Source organism: Lepus europaeus, chromosome 12, assembly GCF_033115175.1.
Source record: "Lepus europaeus isolate LE1 chromosome 12, mLepTim1.pri, whole genome shotgun sequence".
Taxonomy (NCBI): domain Eukaryota; kingdom Metazoa; phylum Chordata; class Mammalia; order Lagomorpha; family Leporidae; genus Lepus; species Lepus europaeus.
In genome coordinates this window covers 3268981-3281800 of record NC_084838.1, presented here as the reverse complement: position 1 = coordinate 3281800, position 12820 = coordinate 3268981, and the positions used below count along the sequence as shown (strand labels likewise).

The window sequence follows — 12820 nt, the reverse complement described above, 5'->3', positions numbered from 1 at the left end:
GCGGCCGGTGACCACACGTGTGCAGTGTCACCAAGCAGGGAGGCCCCCCGGGCCGTGGGAGCCAGGGTTTGACCTCAGAGGCGGGACTGACTGCCCGTGTGGCTGGCCTGGGTCGGCAGTGCCTCTGGGCTCAGGCTGCACCCACGTGGGCCACAGCCCCCTTTCCCGGAAGTCCCATCGTTAATATAAACTCCCCGGTGTGGCTCAAGAGCCCTGCAGACAGACTGTCGGAGCAGCCCCGAGGTCAGAGGTGGTCTCCCCGGAGCTGGGCCAGGGCCACACCATTCTTTGGGTGTGGGCACCCCAGGCCTGCTGCCTGGGCCTGGAGACGATGGTTTGAGGGTGTTGTGGCCAGAGACTGTCATGAGGGGTGAAACCGGCCCTGGATGCCCGGCAGTGCTGAGGCTGTGGGCAGTGCTTCCAGCAGGGGCGGGGACCTCGTCCCTGAGCTGGGTGGAGAGTGGGGTGGCTGCCGACCGCACCTTTCTTGTGGGCGCCGTGAGTGAGCGTCAATGGAGCACCCAGAACAGCGCCTGGCTTGTTGTGTGCACTTAAAAAAAAAGTTAAATGAAACAGCGATGTGAGAGGATGGGGCAGGCTAAAGCGGGGCGGAGGTGAGACCCGAGGTCGCTGGGGGTCAGGGCCGAGCAGAGCCTTGGCAGGGGCTGCACCCAGAGCCGGTGGGACGGCCGGTCTGCCGGCTGCCCTGGTGGGAAGGATCTCCCACGTGTGGTGTGTACAGCACAGGCCTGTTCCTGTGAAAGCCGCGAGCTTGTGTGCGTGGTTTCTGCATCTCGGGTAGATGTTTGTGGAGGAGCCTCGTCTCCCCGCGGGGAGAGGTGGTGGGGACGCCTGCCGGGCAGGTGGGCAGGGCCGGCGAGGGCTCTCCTTTCCAGCTTGCGTCTGCTTTTTCTCTCACTTCCTTGTGCGTGCGAAGGGGTGGACAAAGGCAGCGGGCGTGTTGTTCCTGGGGCGGGAGGGAGTCGGGCTCCAGGTGGCAGGTGGGGAAGGAGCAGGTGCACAGACGGGAGCCTGTGATTCAGACCCTGCCCTCCCCGACAGAGGCGCGAGGTCTATACACACACACACACACGCACACACACACACGCACACACAGCAAGAAAGCAAGCCCGCTGCCTGGTTCACGCCCCAGATAGCTGCGGTGCCAGGACTGGGAGCCAGGAACCCAGTGCAGGTTTCTCACATGAGTGGCAGGAGCCCGGTCCCCTGAGCTCTCACGCTTTGCCTCCCAAGGTCTGCCTGGGCAGGAAGCTGCAGTCAGGAGCCAGAGCCAGGAGCTGGACCCAGGCACTCCCGTGTCCGGTGTGAGCGTCTAAATCCCTGGGCTGAACGCCTGCTCCAGGGATAGGATAGTGACTCAGGAATATTCTGGAAAACACTGGATCTGTAGGCTCGGTTGTGGAAGCCAAGGCTTTTGGCTGCTGGTCCTCCCCATGACCTCTGCCTTGGGATGCAATTGCCTGGTTGATTCCAGACACCTTGCTCCAGCCCCTCACTCCCACCCGGCTTAGCAGCTAGGGGTGGGGGTGAGACCCCCGACCCTCCCAGGGTCACACCTGGTTTCTGGGCTGCACCACGGGGCCCCCACCTGCAGGAGTCCAGGCAAGGGCCTTGCCTTACACATCATCAGTGACTCACGCAGGGTCCCGATGGCTGGACCAGCTGCTGGGGCCAGGCCTGGCCGGTGGCAGGCAGGGTCTCGGGTGCCTCAGCAGGGTGTCAGTCATCTCTCTGGTAGCCTGGGGTCCAATCCCCCAAGCCTCGGTTTCCCATCTGTGACACAGGATCTGAGGCTCCCTGGAGCCCATGTCTCCCTGGCGAGTGGTGGGTGCTGACGGCTCCCCTGGCGCACAGCCTGTATGTGCAATCAAAAGTGCAGCTTGGCTTATCAACTTGTTGGGTCTGATTGGTTCGAGGGTTCGGCCAAAGGCCCTGACTTCCTCCTCTTCTCCTCCTCCAATTCCCCGTGGGAAAGCCGGGCTGTGCCGAGAAGCCAGAGAGGGAAGACCTGAGCGGGCGATGCCTCCACTGGGCCTGAGTGTGTGCACCTCGGGGCCCTGGGGGCTCCCGGGCTGAGCTGTCCCTGGGGGTCCTGAGGCATTGTGGTCCAGGCCGCGTCCCCCAACAGTGACAGCAACGCTGCCGCGTGCTCTCTTGCTGTTGAGCCCAGGCCTAGGGCGTGCGGTGCGCGCTCTTGTCATTTAATTCCCCATGGCCCTGAGCATGCAGCATCGAGCGAGCCAGACCTGATCCCCACCTTACAACCCCTTGTCCACAGGGACAGGGCTCCCCCTAGCCTCGACGGTTCAGCCGAGGAGGCCCAGGGAGGCCGGGGAGTGCAAGGCAACCACACAGCAAAGTGGGCCGAGATCTGGGCCCGTGAGTGTCCAAGGCCAAGTCCATCTCAGCCTCAGCCGCTGAGCTTTCTCTGGCGAGGCCCCGGCCCGTGGTCTCCTCAGTTCTGTTCCCAGGCCCCAGCTCCCCCCCGCTCCCGGAGCGCATGTGCTTGTGCCGTGGGGACAATCTTGCCGGCTTCCCCTTCCAAATCCAAAGTCCTCTGATGAGCAAACTCTCTCCCCCACCCCCCGTTTTGGCTGCAGAGCAGCTGGGAAGAGCCCGGGGGGCGGGGCGCACAGAAACAGGTGGATGGGAAGGCAGCCTCTCTCCGTGCCACCCCACCCTCCATGCCCTGCCTCCTGCCTCTGAGGGCTTCCTCCCTGGCTGTTTCTGGTCTCTCCTGGCACTGTCCCTCTCCTCTTAACCCAAGGATCAACAGGCCCAGGACATTTGTGGGAGAAGACAAAGGCAGAGAGGGACCGGGGCGGCCCAGGGACTCAGAACAGCCTCGCAGGAGAAGCCAGACCCCAGCAGAAGCTGGGGGAGCCTGGGTTCCAGTCCAGCGGTCGAGGCTGCCCATCAGGCCCCATGGCCTGCCCTGTGAGGTCACTGCCCATCACTTGGGCTTGGCGTGGGGCTGGGAAACAGCTGGGTGTCCTCCATAGGGTGGCTGTCGTCAGCACAGGGAGGATTGCAGTGTAGTGAGGCTGTGGCCGAGCTGGAGCCCTGTGTGTTGCCAGCGGGAATGGGATGCTGTTGCTGTGGCGAGTAGTGCGGTGGCTCCAGAAACTTTTTAAAAAAAGATTTATTTATTTAAAAGACAGAGTTACAGACAGAGGGAGAGAGAGGTCTTCACTGGTTCACCCAACAAATGGCCACGACGGCTGGGGCTGAGCCAGGCTGAAGCCAGGAACCTGGAACTCCATCCTGGAACTACACCCACGTGGGTGCAGGGGCCCAAGCACTTGGGCCATCTTCTGCTGCTTTCCCAGGCTCAGTAGCAGGAGCTGGGTAGGAAGTGGAGCAGCCGGGACTCTAACAGGTGCTCATATGAGATGCTGGTGTCACAGGTGGGGGCCTCACCCTCTGAACCACACACTCCAGGGATAGGATAGTGACACTCAGGAATATTCTGGAAAACACTGGATCTGTAGGCACGGTTGTGGAAGCCAAGGCTTTTGGCTGCTGGTCCTCCCCGTGACCTCTGCCTTGGGATGCAAGGATTTTTCTGGCCTCAGATCCGGAAAAATGAAACATAGAATGTCCATGTGACCCCGACACTGCACCTTGAGCTACATCCCCGGAAGGATGGAAAGCCAGGATCTGAACAGCTGTTTGCACACCCGTGTTCATGAGACAGTGGACACAGCCCACTTGTCCATCCGCACGCGAGTGGGTGGACAACGAGTGGCTGCCCACACAACGGAATATTGTTCCGCCTCTAAAAGGAGGGACATCCTGACAGCTGCACCACACACAAACCGGGGGCCGTTGGGTTCAGCGGAGCAAGCCGGTCTCCGAGGATGCACACCATGTGGTCCCACCCTGCGAGGCCCCTAGAACAGGCAAACTCAGAGACAGGCAGCATGGTGATGACCAGGGAGGCACCATGGGAAGCCAGTGACGAAAAGGGACAGGTTCTGTAGGGTGATGCGAAAGCTCTGTAGGTGGGCATTGTGCATGGACCTGGGGGCGCTGAGCTGGTCACTTAGACCCACGAGGACGGTGTCTCACCACGCTCACAGCCACACGGACTGTCCACGTGCAAATCCTGGATTAGCTGTGGCCCTGGGCATGTGTCTCCCTCCCGCCCCCAGGAGTAGAGGAACCCTGGGGTTTAAATGGGGTGATCCAGGGGGAGTGCTGAGAGCCATAGCTGGGCAGTACAGCTGCCACCGTCCAGTGGAGAGAACCCCCAATCCCAGGCAGCCCCGAGCGCCTTCTCCCAGGGCTCCTGGTCTCCTGGGAGGGGGAGGATGGCCTGGAGGGGCATCCTTGAAATGCAGATGCGGCTCGGCTCGCGACTGATCATCACAAACTGAGAATGTCGCAAGTTGCATGTGTGCTGAGCACCCGAACCTCCCGACCCGCCCAGCTCACCGCCCGCTGCAGAACGTGGGGGCTCCCCTGTGGCCATGGCCGTGGGGCTGACCAGGAGGGCCAGAGGTCCAAGGTCAAGGTGTTGCTGGCTGTGCAGCCTGGAGGGGAGGGGCCAGCCCAGGCCTCTGCCCCTGCCTCTGGGGGCTGCTGGCCGTCCCTGGCACTCCTTGCCTTGTAGACACCGGTGTGCTCTCTGCCCTGTCGTCCTCTGGCTGGTTGCCCTCTGGGATCTGGGGTCTGCCTTTGCAGGGGGTCTGCCTGTGTCTCTTTTTGTAGGATGACGCCAGTCATTTCGGATGAAGCCCTGCTTGTCTCTTACCCCTGCCCACAAAGACCTTATTTCCATGTGTCTGTGGGGGGCACAGTTCAACGCCTAACAGGCACCTGCTCTGCCGCAGGGAGGGAATAAATCCATTTAATAACCAGGAAAGCACGGCAGGTGCTGGGAGGAAGAAACCTGGGGAACATGAGGGGAGAGTTCACATCAACCTGAGACTGGACCCTGGCGGTGGGGAGGGCCCTCGGGGGAGCCAGGTCGGGGAGCCGCAGCAGGTGCGGAGGCCCTCAGTGGACAGGTGCCAGGTGCCTTCTGAAAAGGTCACATGACCTGCCCTGTGGCTGGGAGGGCAGAAGAGAGCTGGCAGCGGCCGCAGGAGGGGCTGGTCCCGCTCTAGGCCTGGTGACAGCCACCGCCGGACTGAGGGCAGGGAGGGGGCGGGGCATGGATGCTGAGGCTTAGAGCACTGGGCTGCTGAGGGGCAGCCGGGGGCTCAGGCAGGTGCTGTGAGGCGGGGAGCGGGCCTTGGGGGCAGAGGGGGCGGCGGCCGTGGGGGCACAGGAGGCGTCCTGGGGACTACAGCTCTCCCGTGCGAGATGCTGGGTGGACAGGGGTTGTGCCTGGGTTGTACCGGGGGGTGGAGGCTTCTGAAATTTGTACAGATGCTTTTTCAGACTGTCAAAGGGACCTTCTGGGGTACCCATTAAGAGATCAGGGGGCACCCCCCCAACTCCCCCGAGAATGCTCTCCCGCACCCAGGCTGCCAGCAGCTACTCAGAGCTTTGTCTTTTTGGAAATGTCCTGCAAGGGACATTGATTGTCCTACAAGTGTCTCTGCCCAGCCTGCGGTCAAGGGGTGTACCTGTGCACACGGGCACTCTGCGTGGCCATGGCTGCTCACCCAGCCCCTGTCGTAGGGGGCTGGGATGGCTCCCAGGCCAGGACAGTTCCGGGGATCCTGTCTTTGCCCTCCTGGGTAGAGCTCGGGTGTGACGGGCAGCTCCCATGGTAGTGGTGCGCTTTGTCCCAGGGGAAGCTGACAAACTTCTCCAGTCGGCCCACGTCCCGCTTTGGCCCTGTGGGTCGTGAGATGCCCTGGGGGCATCGGGGGCAAAGCACAGGCTCAGAAATGACAGCTGATGCCGTGGGGGGTGCCGGGGCCACCGGGAGAGCCCTGACCGTGCAGAGTGCCAGACGCTGGGGCGAGGAGGCAGAGCGCAGGGCAGGCGGAGCCCCGGGCAGGCGGGAGCAGTGCTGTCAACACAGTGGTCTCGCGTCCAGTGCTGCCCAGGGGTCCACACAGGTGGGTCCATGGCCTTAGCAACAGGCAGCTCAGACGTGACCTTGTCAGGAGCCGGTGTGGGAGAGCCCAGGGTAGAGGCCATCGGAGGGTGGGTTCAAGGGTAAAAATCTCAATGTGTGAATAAGGAGGGAGGAGGCTTCTGAAGTTTGGCTCTGAAGGGTTGTGGGGAAAACGGGGCCAGAGCTGCTGGCGAACCATTCTGATGGAACAATCTAGAAGGATTGGTGATGTTGGGGCAGGGGCAGCAGGAAAGGCAGGGGAGTGGTCAGCCTGGGATGGAGTCTAGAGCAGGCAGAGGACCAGACACAGTGTGTGTGGATCAGACCAGAACCCTCGCTTCTAGCACTTTCCAGAGACACCAGGTGTGCCCTGGCATCTCAGAGATCTGTCGAGAGTCAGGATCAGAGGGGGGCATCCTGGTATCCAGGGGCAGCCCGCACTGGGGCTCTGACTCTGCACTGGCCATTTTATGGCCCAGGGAAAGGCCCTTGAGGTCCCCTAAGCCTCAGTTTTCCTACCTGTCTAATGGGATCCTACTGCCCTGAGGATTAATCTGAGGACTCGCAGGTGAGCTCGGGGGGTCCAGTGTGCGGCACGTGCTGCTGGCCCCTGAATGGGGCATGGCTCACTCACAGACGAGGGTCTGTGGCCCAGTGGCATACTGAGGTCCTGGCTCATGTCTGGCTCCCTCCAGGAAAGACTCAAAGCGACCCCGGCCGAGGGTGCTCCCGCCAGCCGCCCAGCCCAGCCCCTGGCAGGCTCCTGAACGCCATACGAAGCTCTGCAGCCGTGACTGGGGCTGATGGGGCCTGGGCCGGACAGCTTGAGGGGCAGCAGGCAGAGCCCTTAGCGGGCCCTGATGTTGGCTCCTGCCCCTTGGCTGGGGAGGGGCCCTGGGCCAGGTGGACCCGATTCGTAGCTGCTGCCTCTGTGTCCTGCTGCGGGCTGCACACGCTCCCATAGGCACTGGTGTCACACACCCACAACACACTGCAGGTGCACCCCCACCCTCACCCCCACCCACGCATGCCTGGGTTCCTGGGCACTGCACGCCCACTCACAAGCCGACCCCAGGCCGGCTGAGACCCCAGCAAAAACTCAGGCTCAACAGGGGTCCTGGCACCACTGCCCTGGCCCTGGGGGCTCTCAGTATGTCTCACCCGATCCCCGCGGCCCACTGTGCTTGGGCTCCTGCCGCCCCGAGACCCCTGGCCACCTCCCCCATCTGCCCCTGTGGCCTGAGCAGGGCCCTAGGAGACCCCCCTCCCGTCTATACCCTGCCCCCAGAAGATAGACTCCCGGGAGCTGACTGTCTCCCCTCCTGCCCTGCCTGCCTGCCATCGCCCCTTCCCTGGGGAGCTTTCCCAAACCCACAGCAGCCGTGTGCAAGACGCCGGCCCACGCGGGCATACGTTCACGAGCGCGTGCACTATGTGAGGAAGCAAGTCTCATGCTGAGACTTGTGGGGGAGAAGAAAGGACAGGAGTACGGGTGCTGGCAGGCAGGTGACAGAGCCCGCAGCCCGTCACCACCTGCCCTGCACTGTCACACCCAGCTCCTCCTCTTGCCCTCCGTTTGGGCCTTTCCCTTAATGCTGGGGCCGGGTCCCTGTGCAGGCCTTGGCGGTCCCCACTGTGACCCCTGCAGCGCCAGGGCCCGCCTGTGCCCCCGCACCAGCCCCGTGCAGCCTCCTGGCTGCTGCCTGTGCCCGGGCCAACAGGCTTTATTGGCAGACCGGGGAGGTGATGTATGTTAAAGCACTTAGAAAGGGGCTTCGCGCGGAAGCTCAAATCGGATTTCAGCGATGAACTCAATTGCCATCCTATTGCTTTCCGGGTGGAGCAGCAGCCGGCGCGATCCGTGTTCCCTCGGAGGGGCCCCCGCCCCCCGCAGCTCTGAGCTCGGGCTCCCCCTTGCCTGAGGTCTCAGGTCAGGCTCTGCGGCCTTTGGACCCAGCTGGTCTCAAGCCCCCAGCACCCAGGAGCCCCCTTCCCCCACCCCACTAGTAGCAGGAAGTCCACTCCCTGCCCCAGGCTCCCCCACCGTGACCCCACGTACCCCACGTACCCTACGGCCTCTCCTGGCTTCTCCCCTGGCTATTTCCTGCCCCAGCTGTGGCCACTGCTTTGCTCCAGCCAAGGCCGCAGCCTCTCCTCAACCCCACAAGGAGACCAGGACCCCTAGGCCTGGCTTTTCATCACGGCCAGGGTCAGCCTGGGGGCGAGCGGCTGCAGGAGGCCACTGGCCGACCCCAGGGCAGAACCCACTGGCTGGGGAGAGGAGGCCCTTGGGCCACCTCTCACATGGTCCCCCTGCCCCTTCCACACCCACAGCCCTCCGCGTGGTGGTGCAGGCCCAGCCCTGGATTCAGGAGCCCCTCCAGAAAGAGGTGTCCATGGTGACACCAGCGTCTCCCCAGCCCTGCAGACCACAGCTGCCTCACGCCAGCATCCCTGGCCCCAGGATGTGGGATGTGGGGTTTGCAACCTCCCAAACCTAAAAGCATTTTTTAAAAAGGTTTTATTTATTTGAAAGGCAGAGAGGGCGGGGGAGGGGCAGGAGTGAGGGAGGGATCTTCCACCTGCTGGTCACTCCCCAAGTGGCCTCAACAGCCAGATCTGGGCCAAGTTGAAGCCAGGAGCCCAGAATTCCATTCTGATTTCCCATGAAGGGTCAGAGGTCAAACACTTGAGCCATCCTCCTCTGCCTCCCCGGATGTGTTAGCAGGAAGCTGGATCGGAAGTGGAGCAGACAGGGCTCAAACCCATGCTCTGATAAGGGATGCTGACCTCGGTGCCCGTGTTGATCAGCCCGCTGCACCCCAGCGCCTGTCCCCAGAGACAGCCTTGACCCCAAGATGAGTGCTCTGTCCAACAAGAGAGCTCGGACACAAGGCGCTGCTTGTTGCTGCTCTCTTTCACCTGCCAGGGGTCAGGACCACGGACAGGGGTCAGACACGGAGGGAGCAGGTGCGAGTGACCTGCCGTGGGGAGAAGGGGACTGGTTCTGCCTGGCCCTGACCTCTGCACCCCATTCCTCAGGGGTCGCCGTGATTGCACTGAAGTCCCCCCGGGGCTGGACCTCCTCCCGTCCAGCCTCACCCCTGCCACTGCTTACCCAGACCCGGCGCTCCCTGCCTCGCTCCCGAGGACTGGGTGACATCAGCTTCTGGCAGCCAGTAGGTGACCTACATTCCACCGGCCTCCCATCTGGGAGACGCTCCAGACACCCTGCTCCTCTCGCAGGGAGGGGAAGGGCTCGGCTCACGATTTTCGTGGTGTACCAGTGCCAGGCTTGGGCCCAGATGGTGCCCCTGCCGGCATCTCCCGGGCACTGCCTGCCTCTCCCTGCAGGGCAGGGCACGCTGCAGCCTGGCTCGGGCCAGAGCCCCGCTGTCCTGTGTGTGGCTGTAGGGCCCTGGGCTGGGCCTGCCATGATTCCCATCTCCCCAAGAACCTGGGTGGTCTGAGATGGGCTCCCCCCCCTCCCAGAAACAAACAGCTCATTAGGGACCCCTGAGCAGGCGGGTGGCTATGGCCCCCGTCCTCAGCTTCCAGTGGGGAGATGGGGTACCCCTGTCCAGGCTGCCACACAAGGGTCAGGGAACAGGGAGCTGCACAGGTGAGCTGGGGTGGCAGGTGCGGCCGCCAGGTGATATCCAGGATGCCCGGTTAAATTTCAACTTCAGATAAACAGAGAATGATTCTTTTTAGTACAAGTGTCCCAGATAGCATACCGGCTATGCCTGTACAAACACAAGTCTTTATCTAAAGTTCAGGTGTAGCCAGGTGCCGGATCAGTCAGGGCCTGTGGGGGCCTGCTCCACCGTGTCTGCCGGAGGAGCTGCTGCCGCCGGGGTGGGTGAGGGGCTGCCCTTGGGGTTGGGGGGTGGAGGCTTGGGCTAAGCTGTGCTCCTGGGAGCCCCTGCCTCCTCCCTCTGCCCATCCCTGTCACTTGCTGACCAGTAATGATAGCAGCAGTGTCACAGCCGATGATAACATGTGGGGACCAGCTCCGCCAGACCCTGCGCTGAGCCTCGTCACCTGGGAACAGGCCTCTGGCGCTCGTGGGCCTTTACCTGGGCAGCCGCTTGGGCCGACTGCCGTGCCAACCTCCCTCCCTCAGCAGACAGAGAGCCTGCTGCGTGCCAGACAGCGTGTTAGGCGCTCACAGAAACTTAGCATCTAAGCCGTTATCAGCCCTTCCGAGGTGTAAAACCGACAGGTCTGAGACCCGGAAAAGTGACTTGTTCAAGGTCACCTGGGAAATCAGCCCAGGGCCCCGGGCCAGAACTCGGCTGCTGACTGAGCTTCTCTCTCCCTTTCCCTCTCCCTCTCCTTCTCCCCCTCCCCTCCCCCCCTCTAGCTGTCTCCCTCTCTCCCTCTCCCTCTCTCTCCTCTCCCTCCCCTCCCCCCAGCTGTCTCCCTCTCTCCCTCTCCTTCTCTCCGCCCCCCTCTAGCTGTCTCCCTCTCCCCCTCCCTCTCCTTCTCCCCCTCCCCTCCCCCCGCTCTAGCTGTCTCCCTCTCTCCCTCTCCCTCTCCTTCTCCCTCTCTACTCCCCCCACCCCAGCTGTCTCCCTCTCTCCCTCTCCCTCCCATCTGTGGATCCACATGAAGAGTTAAAACCACCACGGGCTGTGGTGGGCGGGGTGGGGCCGCAGAGGTCTGAGTGCCTGGCACTGTCCCTCTGCTCATGATTAAATAATGTATTCTGATGGATGAGCCGAAAACTGCTGTGTGGGGTCAGGCGGCCTGGGGGTGGCTCTCTGCTGAGACTGATGGTTCTTGAAGGTCAAATTCAGAAAACGATTTCTTGAGAAAACTGATCCCGAGGATGAAGGGGGCGTAGCCGGGAAGGAGGGCAGGGCCTGGCCAGGAGAGGCCCCACCCAGCTTGGGCGCAGGGGCTGGCAGGAACCGGCAGGGCTGGCAAAGGGAGGTTCTTTCCGCCTCTGTGGGTGCATTTCCTCAGCCGAGGCCATGGCAGCCGGCACGCAGTGGGTCTGGCTCCATGGCCCCTTCCCCGGCCTTTATTCCCCAAGTGGAGTTGGCAGGAATCAGCACGGGGAGAGGTCCGGCTTTAGAGCCCGCCCCTTCCACCCTGCCCCCGGCCTGCAGGAATCTCCCCTTCTCATCTGTGAAATGGGCAGAGCTGTTTCTGGCTTTTCATGGGGGGTTGGGTAATGTTGCATGGCGCCCGCCCACGAGTGAGTGAACTATGGATGGCGGCGGCCTCCTGGCTTATTTTATGGACTTCATCCTGCCCAGGGCCCTCTGGGGTAGGAGGAGAACTCGGGCCACAGCGGAAGGAGGGGGCCCTGCAGGGGGTGGGGGCTGGGGGGCGGCTGTGTGCCTAGGAGACCGGTCTGCCTGGGGAGCACCCGGAGACCCCCGTTCCTGAGCCGGGCGAGGGAGCTGCCCTGGGCATCAGGTCCTGTGTGCAGAGTGGCCGTGGGAGCCAGGTGGCCGTGGGAGCAAGGCGGCCTGGGAGCAAGGTGGCCGTGGGAGCAAGGCGGCCATGGGGAGCGGACGCGTCCATGCGTGGGGAGCTCCGGGCGCTCGCCAGGGCCGGGAGTGGGAGCTGATGTTTCCGTGGCGCTGGCGTGCGCTGAGCCCGAGCTCTCCCCGCAGCGTCTCTGTGGCTCCTTCCTGGGGGAGGCCTGCGCTGCCCCATCCCTGTTCTGCAGAGACCAAGGCCCAAGGAGGCTGGGGAGCTTTGCCGGGTCACACGGCAGGGGGCGGGACGGGAAGAGGGCTGCCAACTCCCAACCAGCAGGACAGGGCTCGGCCCCAGACGGGGGCGGGGTTGGGGCGGTGGTTAACCCCAGGTTGGACACCCACGTCCCGTATCAGACAGCTCAAGTTCAAGTCCGGGCCCAGCTTTTAATCCCAGCCTCCTGCTCACGCACACCCTGGGAGGCAGCAGATGATGCCCAGGGAGACCTGGGCTGAGCTCCGGGCTCCTGGCTTCCGCCTGGTCCAGACTGACTGTTGGGCGTGTGGGGAGTGAAGCAGCAGATCAGAGCTCTTTCTGTCTCTCAAATAAATAAATACAGGAATAAAATCTCTTAAAAATGCAAATTGAGCCCAGCCCCACGTGGGTGCAAGTGGCCTCGAAGCAGGTGCATTCCTTACGCGGCTCCATTCATCCTCCCATTTGCTCATTCATAAGTGACCAGTGCCACGGATCTCTGTGACAGCCCCGGATATAGGCAGGACTACTGAGAAAACCCGAGCCTCACATTGGTTAAGAACCGGTGCAGGGCCACCCCACTGTGTGCACCAAGACTCAGGCAGGAGCCCCGCCCACCGAGGCCATGCCACCCCGGCTCGCGCCCACGAGCCACGGAGAGGGCAGATGTCACCTGCAGCTCTGCGGTCGGTCCAGGCTCTGCCCCCACCCAGCTGTGGGACGTCCCTCCCCACGTCTGGCTTCCCCGTCTGCAGAATGGACGTGAGAAGACGTGGTGCGCCCAGGACCGCCGGGAAGCGCTCTCTCAGGTCCGCTGGCCTTTCAGGTTCCATGCGGTAGGTTTACAGAAGGGGTAAGATGCTGTCTGCAGGCGCGTAGGAGTGACGTGGCAGGAAAACCTGTTTCCCCACACCTCATTCATCCACTCGTGGGCTCACAGTGTGCTGAGGTGGACTTCACACACCACAGTCCTCCGTGTGAAGTGTACGAGGCAGTGGCTGCCGGTGCCTTCCTAGAGCCTGTGGCCCTCCCCACAGTCCGTCTTGGAACATCCTCATCACCCTTGAAAAGCAGCCCTGCCCCCTTCACGCC

General features: G+C 62.9%; 1 protein-coding gene across 1 annotated transcript in view; it reads left to right on the top strand.

Annotated features, from left to right (window-relative positions):
• NTNG2 (netrin G2) overlaps positions 1–12820 on the top strand; it is a 54780-nt gene that overhangs the window by 23944 nt on the left and 18016 nt on the right. The gene's annotated exons all lie outside the window — the stretch shown is intronic.